The sequence below is a fragment of the Elaeis guineensis genome, chromosome 14 (genome assembly GCF_000442705.2).
Source record: "Elaeis guineensis isolate ETL-2024a chromosome 14, EG11, whole genome shotgun sequence".
Classification (NCBI taxonomy): domain Eukaryota; kingdom Viridiplantae; phylum Streptophyta; class Magnoliopsida; order Arecales; family Arecaceae; genus Elaeis; species Elaeis guineensis.
Window position 1 is genome coordinate 23,132,258 of NC_026006.2, and position 16,633 is coordinate 23,148,890.

Below are 16,633 nucleotides of genomic sequence, written 5' to 3' on the forward strand. Positions count from 1 at the left end.
ATTAAATTTAGATCAAAATATTACATATCAGTTCTAAGTAAAATTAAAATTTAGATTTAATATACATATAAATCACAACATAACGAACCTAGGCTCTGATACCATTGTTGGTAAACGTAGATGATTTCATGCATGTATTTCAAAATTTTTTTGAATAAATTACAGTTAAAGATAGTTAGATTAATCCAATTAATCTAACATACATATAATCATATCATCAAATGAACCTACTCTAAGATCTATGATATGATATATTGTATATAAAATCTAAAAAATATTGAAAATAAAATCAGCATGCATGCTTGTGAGCAGTAGATCACATCTACTTCTAATTTGAGTTCAGAACTTGATACCTTTGCATGGGTCGATGATCACTACTATTAAAATATATGGTAGAGAAGATTCTCACTGGTTGCTCACAGCCACACATGCATCCAGTCTCTACGAAAAATCCACTCGAAGCCTTGATCTAATTGGTCTTCTCGGGAGTGCTAGCTCGTGCGAAGACCTTCTTCTTGGTTGATCTGGATCCTTTCTTCAAATTTTTGGAACCTTTATAAAGGTTAAAAATAGACTTCTAAAGGAGATCAAGAGGTGGAAGAAAGATGGAGAGGAAAATAATTGTTTTTTTATTTTTTCTCTCTTCCTAAACCCTAAGGATCAAAACTCTAGAAACCTGGTTTTTGCGCACACCCCAAGAGAAGAGGACCCTCCTCTATTTTTCCATGCCAAAAACTCATGCCCCAAGACCCTCAATTTGTAGAGCACTATCTCTACTCTCTTACACACTCAAAACAAAAATAAAAACCCCTTTTTATAGGTGTGTAAGAAATAAGGGTGAAGAGTCCTAGAGATCATGGACTCTTACAAGATGTCACCCCTTCTCATGATTCCATGCCAAACTACACCCCAAAAGAATATAGGATGCCCCTTCCCATATTTTCTTACAATAATCAGTTCTCTAACTAATCTCTCATAAAAAATCTCCTCAAAATGTTGCACACATAAGGAGAAAAAAATATAAGTTGGCGGCAAGGTTTTGTAGATAATGTCAAACATTATCTATATGATATCCAATTCAAATCAGATTTGAACATACCATATAATATCAGATTTTCTTTAAATTTGGATGTGATATAGAGAAGGAAAATTACTCTTTATCATAAAAAATCCTCATACAAAAACTATTTATGCATGAGGATATATGGCATCAAAGTGGGAGGCGCATAGGAGAAGAGTCCTATTCCAATAAGGACTCTTAATTTCCTTATTTGAATCCAAACCAAATCACATCTGGTTTAGCCCAAATAAAATATATAAAATCTAATCTAATTTGGTTCATAAATTTTAATCAAATTTTAATCAAATTAAAAATTGATTGAACTAAAGTTTTGATCAAATTTGAGATAATTCTCCCTTAGCGATTAGGTCATCTGATAACCTAATAGGGTCAAACCTAACTGAATTTAATTCAATTAGATTTTATCAAATCCTCTTTACTCAATCAAATTAAGCTAATTAACAATCTAATTATTAGTTAATCCTATATTAATTTACTAACACTTGGTGAATTAATTTATTATAATTTTTGCATAAAGTTAACTATCAATGAAATTGACGATTAAGCCTTTGAACGATTCTCAATCATTGATCAGCCACATGATCAATCAAAAACTTCTTTTGAGTGTGACCCCATAGGTTCAAACCTAATCTTGTAGCATAGAAATAACTTCTAGAACCAATCGATGTAACCATCTAGCAATGGTGACCTGATATCCGGATAGGTCGAATAAAGGCGAAGCAATATTCAAGAACCTATTGGTGTATGATTATCGTATAATTTATCCCTTTGACCCTAAGGCTCGAGGATGACTTAGGATTTAACTATTAATCCTAGATAAGTCATCCATATTATATTTTAATCTTTTTTAAATCCATCACATAGATTATCTGGGCTCAGATTTTGCTAAATTGAAATACATTGATACATTAACTCCTACTAATTCAGAGGGGTCAACCCCATCTTGACTCACATACCGACTTGATAAGTACATGACTGCACCCAAAAATCTTTCATCACTGAATTAGAAACTCAGTTAGTCCAATGCTAAAGTACAGTAAGTTGCTTGTAAATCACTATGGTGATCTCAAGTCGGAGGGACACTTATACCCATACCTTTCGCGAGCTACTCTTGACAGCAAAGTATTTCATAGTTGGTCACATTTAGTGATGATGTACTCCTACATCTCATCTGCATGCCATACCAATATCTCCATACTATTTGATTATGAGGACAATCAATACATATGGTACACAATGACCTACACTTGATATCACTATCGTCCTAGTAATAGCGTATCATTTAGTTGCAAACCAATTTAAGGATTACGCGATAAATCTTTCTTTATCGATCAAAGTAATCCTAAGGACTTCATTACAATAAAAGAGTTCATTCGAAGATATGACCCTGTGATGAATAAGGCCAAATAATTTTTATTATTGATCAATTCATATACATTTATAAGTAGCACAATCATCAAACGATTGACTTTAGGATATATTTTTCAACATATTTTTATTATCAATAAAGAGTTTTTTATTCCAATCATATTGATGTGTCCATAATTTATCCTAAAAATTAATAAAGATAATTTTATATATTCTCAAAGTGTTAAAAATTTGAGACATACATTATTAGTAATTAATTTCTAAATACTCTCGATCAAAGGATCATTACAGAGGACAGTGATCAGTCCATTCGAGATCGTTGCATGGTTCATCTCTCATTTGGACAGATGAGTCTTGGATCTACAGTGTAGAGACACTAAGATGAGGGTGTGGGTGGTTGTTAAAGAATAACTTATACTAAGCATGATCAATACAAGAAACCACCTGGATGTCTACTCACTCATCAGTGGTTGACTCGATGCTATAGTGGTGTAAGTGATCCTTTGACTTGCGATGTCATCGGCTATTCACAATGAGGCTACTGAGCTTGATTGCATATTTTCTTGGTCCCTAGCCATTCAGATCCTTACTGTGTATGTTAGTTACAGTAGGCTCAGGTTCGTTGTTTGGAGTAGGATGCACCTAGATGAAATCCATCAATCTTGATAGAAAAGGAGAAGTCCTATGCAATTTGTGAGACTGAGTTCAAAAAGTCTTTGGCCAAAGCAAGTGTGAATACTGAAAAAGAGTTTCTACGGGATTCACAAATAAACTTGAGTCGAGCCAATCTAGCATATAACTAACAATGGGGTCTGACGAGTTCTCCATAACCTCCGTCAAGTCGGAACTCATGATAGAAAGATTAAATCATAAAATAACTGCACCTAGGGGTTCAAATTTTTATTCTACTAGATTGCCACTACATACTACTAGGTATCATTGGTAGATTATGGGACTCATCGAGCATCATCTTGATGATTGATGACCCTTGAAGGATAGAGCTAAAATTATTCCAATCCATCGAAAAGAGTTTCGATGATATTATGATGGAGATCATAATATATCATACTATTAGATAGAATGGAACCCATGGGGTCACATATTAATAGAATTAGTGTTGAATTAATCAATTAGACTTATGAAATTCTAATTAGATTAGAATTTATTGAAATTCTATTGGGTTTAAGAGAATCATGATAGCACATGGTTAAACCTAATTCTTCTTAGAACTTCGATTGGATCAAGTCCATAGCCTTGAATCTAATCTAAATTTATTTTGATTTAGATATAGCTAGGCATTTAATTGTGAGCCCAAATGGAATGGATTAAGTCAATGAGTTGACTAACTAATCTCTTAATTTCTCCTTTGTTATTTCCTTTCGAAGCGAGGAATGAATGGAAAGAAGAGTAGAGGCGCGTGCCTCCCTCGTTGGAAAATATATTCCAAAGCCAATCGTCAGCCTGTTGACGATTGTACTCATCTTATAAATTATATATAAATTTTTATTAATAAAAATTATTTGATATTTTTATTACAAATTATCCATCTTGGAACTCCTGTGTTGTACTAAAGTCCTTAGGACTAGAATTAATGGACAAAAGAGAATTTATCATTAAGTCCTTAAAAGTGTTCGCGATCAAATGATATGCTATTAATAAGATGATAGTAATATCGAATATAAGTCATTGTGCAGCATATGAGTTGGTTGTCCTCTTAATCAAGGAGTGTGGAGACACTATTATGGCGTGCAGATGAAATGTAGGAGTACATTCGCATCGAACGTGACCATGTGCCGAGCACTCTGCTGTCAAGAGTAGCTCGTGAAAGGTATAGTTATGTGTCCTTCAAATCTGAGACCACCACGGTGACTTGTAAGCAACTCATTATACTTTAATACCAAACTATCTGAGTTTCTAACTTAGTGACGAAAGGATACTAGGTGTAATCAAGTACTTATCAAGTCTGTGTATGAGTCAAGATGAAATTGACCTCTCTGAATTAGTAGGAGACATGCATCAGTGTATTTTAATTAGTAAAGCCTTGGTTAGGGTAATCTATGAGATAAATTTGAAAGATTGAAATATAATATAGTCGACTTAATTAGGGTTGACAGTTAAACTCTAGGTCCCCTTGAGCATTAGGATCAAAGGGATGAATTATACGATAACCATATGCCAATAGATTCCAAAATGTTGCTTTGCAATCCTTTGACCTATCCGATCGTTGGATCACCATTACTAGATAGTTACATCGATTGGTATAGAAAATTATTTCTCAACTTAGGTTCGAACCTATAGGGTCACACGCATTAGAAGATTTGATCAAATCTAATTACTGAAAAGTCTAATTGGATTGTGACTCTGATGAGGAGTCCTACTGAGACTCTGGAGAAAAGTCTCACTGAAATTGGGACTCTACTATTAATAAAAAATTAATTAGTAGTTAGATTACTAATTGACTCAATTTGATTGAATAAAGAGCTTTGAATCAAGTCTAATTGAATTAGATTCAGTTCAACTCAGATTGGGTTTGATATAATCAATCCTAATTACAAGAGAAATTCGATCCTGATTTGATCAGAGTTTGAACTCGGCTAATTCCTAATTGGGTTAGAAATTTGATGAGATATTTAGATTTTTATCTGGATTATGTCCATTTCTATCGGTGGGTTCAATCCAAATTTGATTTGGATTAGAATCAGATTAGAAATAAAGAGTTCTTATCAACTTGGACTCTATCCTTATCTTCTTGCGCCATACTTGCACTCATGCCCACATCTCCATGCCAAATTGGATTTGGCTTGACCTTTCCAGTGTCAAAGTAGTAGACCCAATAAGGGTGGGTAGCAATGATTGATGACTCATAATCTTATCTCTTGTCTAATTCGAATGCGATCCGAATTAGAGATAAAATGAAAATAAGGAAAGGGTTTTTTCATACAAGAAAAGTTGTTGGTGCTATATTAATTTTTTTATATTTTTTTGGAGAGTTTTTGGGCATATGAGATACCAGATCTCCTTCCCCATACCAATTCTCAAATCTAAAAATTTTTGGATGCCCAAAAAGGTTTGTGGCATGGAGAATATGGCACCCTTCCTTGGATGAAACCCTAATTCCTACTCTATTTAAAGGGGTCTCCGTCTCTTTGGCGTCATGCATCCTTTTTTGGTGATTTCATTTTTAGAGCCCCTCCTCCTCTTCCTCTCTTCCTTCTTCAAATATTTTTATTCTTTAGAGCATCCAAGGTACTTGAAGAAGAAGGAAGAAATCAGCCGTCGAAGTTGCTTGCAAGCTAGCACCTCCAAGCCCCTGATCTGCGCCAGTCTTCGTGTGGATTTTTTGTAGAGGTCAGATGACTTTGTGTGGCTGTGAATGATCTGAGGAACATCCTCTCCAAGCATTGGACTCAAGGAGATCAAGTTCTAATTGGTTTGGTAATTGTTTCTAACCTATCTTGATCATGTTGTTAGATCTAATAGTTAGATCTAAAATTTCAGTATTGATGAGATCGATGTGAGTTTTTATTTTCAGATCTAAAGTTTATATTTTTCATATCATAGATCATAGGATGGTAGTCTACATTAGATCTTATGCATGTGATTAAGATTAAATTATTTAATCTTTTCTTTTCGCTGCATAAAAATTTTAAAATTGCATGCATAGCACTACCACATATTTTCTTCAATTGATATCAGAGCATGGTTGTTTAGATATGAATTATTATGACTTTAGATTTGATTTTTGATATTAGATCTGATTATTTATGATTTAGATTAGATCTAAATAAGTTTGTTTTTAGATCTGATTATCATCTGTTTAGATTAGATATTCTGAGTAGCAAAGTACTCTGATTGGATAATCACCAAACTGTCTGATCATAAGAGCAAATAAGATTTCATGACCCTCTCTTTTCATTCAATGGGGTGCTCTGCATGATGTGTAGGGCTGCCACTATGAGGTCCCATGAAGAAGAAAGCAAAAGGAGAAAAATTTACTTTCTTGCAAAACTCGAGATCTTAAAACCTTAGGTGTTGTTGTATGTGATGCAAGTTGTGAAAAAATTAGTTACATCTAATATTGATTAATCAAAATCATTTTGATTTAAAATCATAAAAATTTAGATTTGATCTAAAAGATTTTATGACTTAATGTAAAGAGTTTACATAAGAAAATTATTTTCAAAACCTAAACCATGTTTATGCAAAACTTAATTAAGAATTAAGTGTTGAGTTGATTAGATCTAGAATTATGATTTGAGATCTAATGACGTTGCATAAAATATGAGGCATGGGTTAGCTCAAATCAGGTCTTTCTCTTTAATTAGGTTAGACCTAAGGTTAAAATCAAAGAATTAATTGACCATGTAGAAAAATTGATTAAGTCTAACCAAATATTGAATTAGATTAATCAGGATTTTTCTAATACAATAGTTGTAGATGGTCAAGTCCATATTTTTTATCAGACCAAATAGACCTTGATTGTGGCTCAGTGGTTGAATCCAAATCATTAGGTTGGTCAAATCAAAACTAATTAATCAATTGATATCTAAGATAAGTTTGGCATTTTGATCGATTATTTTTAATTGAGAGCGGCTTATCTAGCTATTTCGATGGTGTTTAAGGCAAGCTTAGCAGACCCTCCCACTGATCTCACAGTCAAATTACTGATTCTATTCTGTGTCTTACTGATGCTGAAAATATCATTTTTGCTCTTATAAAATGTCTCTAATAAGCAAAATGACTAAAATTCTAGTAACTATTGAGGAGTTAACTAATAGTCTAGATACTTATAAGAATTAATTAGTAGTATAGATGTATGTTTTATAGAATTTAAGATTAAACTTAGTTTAAAATAGAAATTAGAGTTAATACTTCTTAGGTAACATAGAAGTAGATTTATGAATAACTAGACTAGTTAAGTTAGAAATATATTTAACATGCAATAGTTTTATTTCGACTGGTGGTTTTTAATTGGGAGCAGCTTACCTGGCCATTTTGATGGTGTCTAAGACAAGTTTAGTAGACCCTCCCATCGATCTCACTTACCTGGTCAATTTAGTGAATTAAATTTTTATTAGATCACTAAGTGATTCGAGTTAGCTCATGCTATTAAGATTGGTCAGTATGACTGATCTAGGTACTAGTTCAATCAGCATGACCTAACCCAATTTAGAGACTTGGTGAAGTCACTGGAAGGATTGTAGTCTACTGATTGAACTCTTCTTCTCTCTTCTCTAAATTGATTAAACGTTTTAAATTATTAGATCTTTAAAATGAGCTAGTTATGGTGATAACTAGATCATAGCCTCCCATTAAGGTGAGTGATAATGGGTTCATTATTTTTGATTGACATTACAGGTGCCATCCATCTGATGTTTACTTTGAATAATAGAATTTTTATTCATCATATGATGACTCTTTGAACTATCTGATGATGATTGGGTTGAACGAGCCATCCTCGAGCCTGATCACTCATTAGGTAGAATTACTGAGTATGTTTATGTTAATGATTTGATCTAACCAAAATTTTTAGTTGAGGTCCATCACCTACTGAAATGAAATCTAGGACTAAATTAATTACTAGAAGTTGTTTGAAAAAATAATTGATTGAGAACCTATCCATAGGTGCATATGGGTTGATCGAGCCATCTTCGGGCCTATATGCAGTCTGTGTGGATTCTAGTACCCGCTAAAGAATTAAGAAATTTCTTAAACTAGAGGTAGAGGCTACCAATTCATATGAAATAGTAGGAGAATCTATAGACTAAAGTCTATATCTTTAGGATTAGTAAATTTATATACTAATTAGATTTTGATTTTTTCTTGTGTGTAGATATGGCCTCAAACTTGTTGCTCTTTTTGATCACTATTAGATAGCGAGAAGCTAATTAGACTAAATTTCGATAATTGGTATTGAAAGCTAAAGATTGTCCTGAAGCACGAGCAGATCCTATATGTGATTATGGATTCGATACCTAAGGAGCCTGCATCCAACACCCGAGGCACAGTCCGAGACACTTATTTGAAGTGGCTCAATGACCACACTATGGTTCGTTATATTATGCGGGCCTCCATGAATGATGAGTTTAGTTGAAAATTTGAAGAGGCTCATGTAGGAACCAGATCTAGGGTTTCAGGGTTAGATCTTGAAAAAGAGGATTAGATCTTGAAACTTTTTCAAGATCATACAGCGGAAGACTAAAATAAATCAAAATTTATTTTCTAAGATCAAAAAATCCCTAGATCTAAGATCCTATTACATGATTATTACATGGCATTAAATTAGAAATTAAAATATATAAATATAGCATGAACTACATGTTGATCATATCAACATGTTTCTATACTACATCTAATGTATGTATTAAACAATAGATCATATCTATTACCTTGCAAGTTAGACGTTCTAACCTTGCTGATCTGGGCTTGAGGATGATGTTGCAAGCCGCACATGCATCCGGCCTCTAGGAGTCGTCCACACGAGCTCACGAATCTCGATCAGAAGTCCTGCTTCAGGAAATCAACACAGTATGCTAGTACTGCGCTGATCCTTCTTTGATGGTTGATCAGGTGCCTTCTTCTTCTTGATTTAGACTCTTCCAAAGATGAAAAGTAGAAGGAGAAGTTTCAGATCTAAGACGCTCTCAGGAAACTCAAGATGGAAGGAGGAAAGATATGAAAATAAAAACCCTAGAAGAAGACCCTCTTCTTCTTCACATTTTTCTCTCTAGATACCCAAACTTGCATCTTTTATATCTCTACGACCCAAAGGTATTTCTCTCTGATTTTTGGATGGCAGAAAGTTCTCTCAAATATCTATCTCCCTCTAAAATTTTATGAAGAAAATCATCTTATATAGAGAGATATGATAGAGTCCTTGTCTAGGTCAAACACCTAGTCAAGGCTTATCCAAACATGGCAAGTTAAGGGATGCCCAACTCTTGAGCACCTCCTCCATATTTTCATACATGGATCACAAGAAAAGGATGCATAATATATACCCTAAAAGCCACGAAAATTCCAAAAAAAATTTGGATAAATTCGGTGCAAAATTGAAAGAGTTTTGGATTTCTAAAACTCTATCTCATAGAATTCGAAATCCAAACTTATTCCTTTTAGATTTGATCCAAACCACCTTCCATGTAAGAAAGAAGAGAGGAGACCTTTTGTGAACGTGGGAGAGATCTGGGAGAGGGCTTTTGTTGCACAAAATAAGTGAAGATTGGCGTTGAATAAGAGAGAGGGCGTGGAGAAGGTTTATGTGGTGCAAGGTGGAATCCTAGTCCTACTAGGATTCTGTCTCATAACTTGTTTTAATTTGGTTTTCCAAACCAAATCAAATCAAAATTAGATCAATCCAATCAAAATAGGTCTTAACCCAATTAAGAACCTAATTTAATCAGATTAAATTATATTTAAATCTGATTTAATTTTCTAATCAAATTAGAAATTAGATTGACCCAAGTCCTAGTTGAACTAGGACTAGTTTTTCCTTGCACTTGGCTTATCCAATAAACCAATTGGACTTGATCCAATCAAGCCCAAACCAAATCTAATTAAATTATATTTAATTAGACTTAATCTCATCCCATTGGCTTAATCAAATTAAGCCAATTAGCAATCAAATTGCTAATCGATCCTCCTGCAACACTTGCACTGGGTTAAATATCAATCCTATTGATCATCTAACCCTAGAACGATTCTTAATCGTTGATCAACCATCCGATCGGATCATGAACTCTAATGTGTGTGACCTCATAGGTCTGAACCTAAGCCGGTAGCATAGGAACAAATTCCTATACCAATCGAAGTGACCGTCTAGCAATGGTACCCGACGACCGGATAGGTCGAATGTGTAGAACAACATCCTTAGAACCCATGCGGATATAGTTTTCATATAATTCATCCCCTTGACCAAAATGATCATAGGACACCCCAGAGTTTAACTGTCAACTCTGATCAGGTTGTCCACATTGTATTTCAAAATATCAAATCCATCTGATGGATTACCCTGGCCAAGGTTTTGCTAAATTGAAATACAGCGACTCATTCTTCTCCAACTCTTGGAGTGGTCAATCCCATCTCGATCACACTCTGACTTCGCAAGTACTTGACTGTGCCCAGAAGCCTTCCGTCCCTGAATTAGAAATTCAGTTAGTCCAGTACCAAAGCACAGTGAGTTGCTTGCAAGTCACTGAGGCAATCTCAAGTCTAAGGGACACTTATACCTATATCCCATCAGAGACATTCTCGACAGCAGAATGCTCTGGAGTTGGTCACGTTCAATGATGATGTACCCTTACATCTCACCTGTATGCCATACCAGTGTCTCCACACTCTTTGATTAAGAGGACAACCAACCCATATGGCCTACAGCGACCTATGCTCGATAGAAGCTGTCGTCCTTATTAATAGCCTATCATTTGGTCGTGAACAGTTTTAAGGACTAATCGATAAATCCTCTCTTTATCGAATCTAAATAGTCCTAAGGACTTCATCATAACAACGGAGTTCATTAGAAGATGAAAGCTTATGATGAAAATGCCAAATATATTTTATTTATTAACAAATCAATTACAATACTTGGTTGCTCAACCGTCAACAGCTTGACGATTGGCTTTTTGGGACACATTTCCCAACAGCTCAGCCAGAGGAGGTGCTCCAAGTGTTGAGAGATTATTTTGGTACTCCTGATGATGTTGAGCGGCACAAGACTAGTTGCACTATTTTCAATGTTCGAATGAGAGAGGGTGTATCTATTACTGATTATGTACTATACATGATCAAACAGATTGAAAAATTGAGCAAACTCAGGCTTTCTCTTGCATGAACAACTGGGGAAGGATGCGATCCTGAGCTCACTGCCCAAGTCCTACCTGTCATTTCTCAGTCATTTTAGAATGACGAAGCTTGTAGTCAACTACCTCGGTTTGTTGGGGTTGTTACAAATTTTTTAGAAATATCACCAACTCCATAAGAAGATGGTGAATTTAATGAGAGGATCTTCTTCGAATAGTCATCATCCTTTTAAGAAAGAAAAAATGAAGAAGAATAAGAAGGTGCCAGGTGTTGGGAGTCAGTCCCAGAAACCTAAGTTCAAGGCTAATGAAAGTCAGACAGAGTGCTTCTTTTGTAAGAAGTAGGGTCACTGGACGAACTGTCCTCAGTATATCACTTTTCTTGACTCGAATAGGCCAAAGAAGAAGAAGCAATCAGTTGCTGGACAAGGTACTTATGTGATAATACCTTGTAACTTCTCTCTTTTTGATACAATGACCTGAGTATTGGATATCGATAGCCCTATTCATATTGACAATTCATTGTAGGGTCATTAGGTCAGTATGAGATTTGAAGATGGTGAGAGATTCTTGAACATTGGAGATGGAAGATTAGTTCCAGTTCTAGCCTTAGGAATCATCCAGCTTGTACTCGAGTCACATTACATTGTTCTTGATGAGTGTCATTACTGTCCTAGTTTTTTTTTGAATGTTATTTCTGTAGACCTTTTGGCTAAGTCTAATTATGAAATATCAATAAAAAAATTTTTTGTTATATCATTTTGAATGGTGTTACAATTTTGCGTGGACAGTTGAACAATAGTATCTATGTTGTATCTAGGTCTAATATAATGTACATTTCAAATAAACATCCTAGAATAGATGATGTCACGGATGCCTACCTTTGGCATTGTAGGCTAAGTTATATCAACAAGAATAGGATGAACAGGTTAGCTCAAGAAGAGATTCTTGATAAAAATGATTGTGAACTGTTACCTACTTGTGAGTCTTGTTTGCTTGGAAAGATGACCAAGTCAATTTTTCCTAAAAAAGGTGAATGAGCCAGTGGTGCTGGGTTTGATACATACTGATGTATGTGGACCCATGAGAATATGTGCCAAAGGATGATAAAGCTATTTGATTACATTCACAGATAACCTATCTGGGTATGGGTACATCTACTTAATGAAACACGTCTGAATCATTTAAAATATTCAAACGATTCCATAATGAAGTAAAAAAATAAATTGAAAAAAGAATTAAAACTCTTCAGTTTAATCGAGGAGGTGAATACCTCTCTAGTGAATTTTTGACATATCTAGAAGAAAATGAGATTTTCACTTAATAGACCACTCCAGGGACACCACAGCATAATGGCATCTTGAAAAGGAGGAATCAAATCTTGTTGGATATTGTTCGGTCTATGACAAGATTTGCAACTTTATCGATCTCTTTTTGGGGATATGCACTTGAAACAGCATGTCTTATGCTCAATAATGTACTGAGTAAGTCAGTTAGTAAGACATCAGATGAGATATGATCAGGGCATAGGCCGAACCTCTCTTACTTTAGGGTTTGGGGGTATCCGACTTATGTTAAACGATTACAAACTGACAAGCTCAGTCCTAAGTCCGATAAATATAATTTTATAGGGTACCCTAAGAAAATGAGAAGATATTACTTTTACCTGTCTGCTGAACAAAAGATGTTTGTCAGTAATAAGGCACATTTTTTGAAAAAAGAATTCCTTAGTGAAGGAATAAGTGACTCAAAAATCAAGCTTGATGAAGGTCGATAGGTAGAAGAATCGACACCAATGATTGAATCTAAATCGAATTTGATAAGATCAAATTCAGAGCCCAATACACAAACATCCTTAAGGTGATCTGGTAGAGTACCGTATCAGCTGGACAGATACTTAGGTTTCTTGGTCTGGGATGGGGATCCTTGTTGAACTCGATGAAAATGATGAAGATCCGATCACCTATATGGATGTGATGCAGAGGTCCGACTTTGATAAATAGCTTGAAGCCATGAAATTCAAAATAGAATCTAAGAAGGTCAATGATGTATGGACATTAGTTGACCCACCTGAAGGAGTTAAACCCATAGGGTGTAAGTGGGTCTTCAAAAGGAAGAGGGGCATAGATGGAAAGGTGGAGACCTATAAAGTCTGTTTGGTTGCCAAAGGTTATCGTCAATGTTATAGTATTGATAATAATAAGATATTTTCTTCTGTGGCAGTACTCAAGTCCATTCGGATCATGCTTGCTATAGTAGCATACTTGGACTATAAAGTCTGGCAAATGGATGTGAAGACAGCTTTCTTAAATAGAGAGCTGAACGAAGAGGTGTATATGATACAACTTAAAGGGTTTGCATCCACAGATGAGTCCAAGGTGTGTAAGCTTTAGAGATCTATTTATGGATTGAAGCAAGCATCTCGGAGTTGGAATATACATTTTGATAAGATAATCAGAACGCATGGCTTCATTAGGAATGGAGAGGAATCTTACATATATAAGTGGGCTAATGGTTCAATAATTATATTTTTTGTGTTGTATGTAGATGATATTCTCTTAATCGAAAATGATATCCCTATATTACAGAAAATAAAAGTATGACTGTCATCATAATTCTCCATGAAAGATCTAGGAGAAGCAGCCTATATTCTAGAGATGAAGATCTATAGGGATAGATCTAAGAGGCTACTTGAGCTCTCTCAATCCACGTACATAAATACCATATTGAAATGGTTTAGTATGGAGAATTTCAAGAAAAGTTATCTTCTGATAAGCCATAAATTTTTTTCTTCGAAAGAAGATTGTCCGACCACTCCTCAAGAGAGAGCGTATGAGTAGAGTTCTATATGCCTCGACAGTGTTGAAAAATATGTTCCAAAGCCAATCATTAGATGATTGTGCTCATCTTGTAAACTGTATATAAATTTTTATTAATAAAAGTTATTTGATATTTTTATTATAAATTGACTATCTTTAAACTCTTGTATTGTAATGAAGTCTTTAGGACTATATATATGTTAATCGACAAAGGAGGATTTATAGTTAAGTCCTTAAAATTATTTGCGACCAAATGATACGCTATTACTAGGATGATAACGATATCAAGTTTAAGTCATTGTGTGCTATATGAGTTGGTTATCCTCTTAACCAAAGAGTGTGGAGACACTATTATGGCATGCAGATGGAATGTAGGAGTACATTCATATCGAATATGACCATGTGCCGAGTACTCTGCTGTCAAGAGTAGCTTGTGAAGGGTATGGGTATAAGTATCCCTCCGACCTAAGACCACCACGGTGACTTGTAAGCAACTCATTGTACTTTAGTACTAAACTATTTGAGTTTCTAACTTAGTGATGGAAGGATACTAGGTGCAGTCAAGTACTTATCAAGTCGGAGTGTGAGTTAAAATGGAATTGACCCCTCTGAATTGGTAGGAGATATGCATCAATGTATTTCAATTTAGCAAAACCTTGGCCAGGATAATCCATGAGATGGATTTGAAAGGTTGAAATATAATGTGATCAACTTAATTAGGGTTGACAATTAAACCCTAAGTCACTTTGAGCATTTGGGTCAAAGGGATAAATTATATGGTAACCATACGCCAATAGCTTCTAGAAGGTTGCTTTGCAACACTTCGACCCATCCGATCGTCGGGTCATCATTACTAAATAATTACATCGATCGGTATAGAAAGTTATTCCTATGCTACTGGCTTAGGTTCAAACTTATGGAGTCACATGCATTAGAAGATTTGGTCAGATCTGATGGCTCAAGAGTCCAATTGGATTGTGACTCTAGTGAAGAGTCCTACTTGGACTGGATCTTTGTGGGAGAGTCCCATTGAGACTGGGACTCTACTATTTATGAAAAATTAATTAGTAATTAGATTACTAATTGACTCAATTTGATTGAGTAAAAAGCTTTGGAACAAGTCTAATTGAATTAGATTCAATTTGACTCAGATTGGGATTGATATGATCAAATTTGATTACAAGAAAAATTTGATCCTGATTCGATCAAAATTTGGACTCAACTAATTTTTAATTGGATTAAGAATTTGATAAGATATTTAGATTTTTAATTATATTAGATTTATTTCTATTAGTGGTTTCAATCCAAATTTGATTTGGATTAGAATTGAATTAGAAATGAAGAGTCCAAGTCAGACTAGGACTCTATCCTTATCTTTTGCGCCATATCTGGATCCATGCCAATTTCTCCATGCCTAATTGGATTCAGATTGTAATTTTTGGCATCATGAGAGAGGATCCAATAAGGCTTGCCTAATTCGAATGCTATCCGAATTAGAGATAAGATCCAGACTAGGAAAGAGATTTTTCGTATATGGTATATTATTAGAGTCATATTATTTTTTTTCTTATTTTTGTTGAGAAATTCTTTGGTATTTGAGACTTTAAATTTCTTCTCCACATCTTAATTACTTTTTTGAAATTTTTGAAGATGCCAAAAAGGGGTTTTGGTGTTGATTTATAGCATCCTTTCTTGGAAAGTCCTAATTCCTAGTCTATAAAAAGAGGACCCCTCTCTTGGACATCCAATGATCAATTTTCTTATAGATTTTTTCTTTTCAGAGCCTCTTCTCCTCCTCCTATCTTCCTCCTCCAGATCTCCTATCACTTTAGAGTATCCAAGGTGCTTGTAGAAGAAGGAAGAGGTGCCAAAGTTGTTCGTAGACTAGCATCTTCGAGCCCCTGATTTGTGCCAGTCTTCATGTGGATTTTCCTATAGAGGCCAGATGGCTTCGTGTGGCTATGAGTGATCTGAGAAACATTCTCTCTAATCATTGGATCAGAGGAGATCAAGATCAAAATTTATTTGGTAATGATCTCTAACTTATTTTAATTTCTATGAAAGATTTGATAGTTAGATCTAAAATTTCAGCATCGATGAGATCGATGTAATTTTTTTTTCAGATCTAAAGTATATATTTTTCATATCAAAGATTTTGATGTGGTAGTCTAAGATCAGATCTTATACATATGATTAAGATTAAATTATTTAATCGATTATTTCTATTGTATAAAATTTTTTAATTGCATGTACTGCACTATCAAAAATTTTCTTCAACTGGTATCAGAGCTAAGTTGTTTTGATATGAATTAATATGACTTTAGATCTAATTTATTTATTATTAGATCTGATTATTTATAATTTAGATTAAATCTAAATTAGGTTATTTTTATATCTGATTATATTCTGAGTAGTAAAGTACTCAAATTGGGTAATCATCAGACCATCTGATCATAGGAGCAAGTAGAGTTTTATGATCCTCTCCTCCCATTCAATGGGATGCTCTTCATGATGTGTAGGGTTGCCACTGTAAGGTCCCATGAAGAAGAAAATGAAAAGAGAAAACT